Source organism: Salmo salar, chromosome 07, assembly GCF_965601325.2.
Source record: "Salmo salar chromosome 07, fSalSal1, whole genome shotgun sequence".
NCBI classification, from domain to species: Eukaryota; Metazoa; Chordata; class Actinopteri; order Salmoniformes; family Salmonidae; genus Salmo; species Salmo salar.
This window is the reverse complement of record NC_138297.1, coordinates 17,470,084-17,473,200: the sequence shown is the minus strand read 5'-3', so window position 1 is coordinate 17,473,200 and position 3,117 is coordinate 17,470,084.

Below are 3,117 nucleotides of genomic sequence, written 5' to 3'. Positions count from 1 at the left end.
GTGCGGAGGGGACGAGGGGCGACGGGAGGGCGTTTTAGCCGCCCCCTACTCTTGAAGGCCTGTCACAGAGGTCGTCTTTTGGGGTGAAACGGAAGCAGAAAGCCATGTCTTGACCTTATACACCATTGGCTGAAGTCAAGAGGAGCGCTTCATCAGCATACAGAATAACCACCATCACACTGTAACTTCTATGGGGTCTGCACTGTGGGTCTGTCAGATTACATGAGTGGCCTAGATACAGTATATTAGACATATAGAAGCTGAACAGCATGTGCAAAGGAGATAGTCTTGATGGATCATGCCATTGTTAAATTCAGTTAAAAAGCATTATGGTTATAATTGGGTGAAGAGACACGTTCATCTTATTGATTAGATTGAGACCTGCAGTGGCTGAAAAATGTACATCTATAGAAAGGATTACATTAATGATATGCATAGATATGTAGCCCATTCCTCTGCAGGGGATGGTGTGCAAAGGCTGGATGCCTGGACCTTGGGAGAAAGCCAATGTCCACCACCACCAATCTGGACCTATGACTCAACACTTCTTCTGGACAGCCAGATGGGCTTGTCTGCACTGCCCTGGCAGTCATTCTGTCTTTCCGCTATTTTAGAACACATGCCAAAAGGGTGACGCTCCCCACCAGTACACCACAGCTAACTCACCCCATCCACCACAAACACTTCCCTATTTCACGCAAAAATATGAATCCTTCCCAAGGCAACCAGTGGGCCCTAAATTTGGAATGTACCACTTGGGTCGGCGAAGTAGGGGTGGCTGGGGAAATTGGGGACAGCTAGCAGGTGTGAATTGGGAGGTGTGTCTTGGTAGGGGTTATGAGGGGCAAGGCAGGACCTGCCAAAAATGCAATGGAAAAATGTCTGGACTAGATCTATCAATCCAACTCACCCACACCCTCTGTGAACAAGCTCGCATCTCACCCCACTTTCCCTTCATCACATCTTCCCCTTCCCCCCTCCCCTCTATCATACTCTAATCTAAGGCACAAATTGAGAAAGAGGAGCTGAACCTGACACCATCGTCCAAAGCCAGGGCCCCAGGCCAGTGAGTCATGTGTATGGCCCACACTAAATGAGGAAGAAATTCTATACCAGGAGAACAGTGGCCTAGGACCTCCAGACCACATGACATGCACTCTTAAAAAAAAGGGTTCCAAAGGGGTCACAATAGGAGAACCCTCTGTGGAAAGGGTTCTACATGGAACCCCAAAAGGTTCTACCTGGAACCAAAAGGGTTCTACTTGGAACCCAAAAAGGGTGCTTCAAAGGGTTCTTCTATCGGGACAGCCAAAGAACACCTTTATGTTCTAAATAGCACCTTTTCTTTCTAAGAGTGTGTGGGTCTATGTAGACCTACATACCTGTATCCCGGGACAAACAGACAGATAATACACAGTGTTGCCTGTAAGAACCAACAGAACTGGCCCAATCAAAGATTAAAAAAACAGAACTGGCCCAAACAAAGAAAATGAAAACAGAACAAATATACAATGTTTGGGCAGTCACAGTGCAAATGTCAGTTGTGTTGTCCCAAAACTGGAAGTGACACCAATCAGAGAGTGTTATCTGATGGAAAGTCACACCGCCACACTGACCGACGCACACGGACCATGTGACTGCCCGACCGCCAGTCAAACAGGTGACCTGCTGTGAGTCAGGCGATGTGATTACCGTTCCTCCGTAATGACTCGCTCCCGCACTGTGTGTGTGTGTGATTAGCAAAATGGGGCTGCCAGAGTGCCAGTTCTTAATAATTTTACATTAATGTGATGTGTGTGACAGAAAACAGGTGTTGCATTATTGCATTATAGCCAATTGTGCGTTCAACAAGTCTCAGACTTAGAAAGCAATGGTGTCTATTGGCAAAAAAGGAGCACATGCTATACTAATATGGATGTCGATCTATGCTTAACTTAGATTCTGAATAAAAGACTCTGGTTATAACTAGTGAGACTTGCATAGTCAACTCCTTGAGACCTGCAACCATAAGAGCAAACACACACTCTTAGGGAAAAAAGCGTGCTATCTAGAACCTTACAGGGTTCTTCGGCTGTCCCCATAGGAGAACCCTTTGAAGAACCCTTTTTGGTTCCAGGTACCTCTTTGCAGAGACAGTGGTAGCTCACTAATGGTGAGGAAACTCTAGTGTGAAGAGTAGACTAACCTGATAACCTAAATCAGTTCCTAGCAATGGGATATTTTCAAAGTTCAGCAATCAGCCAGAGTCACAATATTGCAAGGCATTTTATTTTAGCAATGTTTTTACCTGGCAACTACTCTATTTTAAAGTCCCATCAAAGCCTCTCTTTTGCAAATAACACAGATCCCTCAGCAAAAAATGTATTCTCATCAACTAGGACCCACTCCCTGTATCTGTCCTTGTGTAACGGTAGGACTGGTATCAAAAAGTCGATACAGTTGAAGTCGGAAGTTTACATACGCTTAGGTTGGAGTCATTAAAACTCGTTTTTCAACCACTCCACAAATTCTTTGTTAACAAACTATAGTCTTGGCAAGTCGGTTAGGACATCCACTTTGTGCATGACACAAGTAATTTTTCCAACAATTGTTTACAGACAGATTATTTAACTTATAATTCACTGTATCACAATTCCAGTGAGTCAGAAGTGTACATACACTAAGTTGACTGTGCCTTTAAACAGCTTGGAAAATTCCAGAAAATGATGTCATGGCTTTAGAAGCCTCTGTTAGGCTAATTGACATCATTTGAGTCAATTGGAGGTGTACCTGTGGATGTATTTCAAGGCCTACCTTCAAACTCAGTGCCTCTTTGCTTGACATCATGGGAAAATCAAAAGAAATCAGCCAAGACCTCAGAAAAAAAATTGTAGACCTCTACAAGTCTTGTTCATCCTTGGGAGCAATTTCCAAACACCTGAAGGTACCACGTTCATCTGTACAAACAATAGTATGCAAGTATAAACACCATGGGACCACGCAGCCGTCATAGCACTCAGGATGGAGACGCATTCTGTTTCCTAGAGATGAACGTACTTTGGTGCGAAAACTGCAAATCAATCCCAGAACAACAGCAAAGGACCTTGTGAAGATGCTGGAGGAAACAGGTACAAAAGT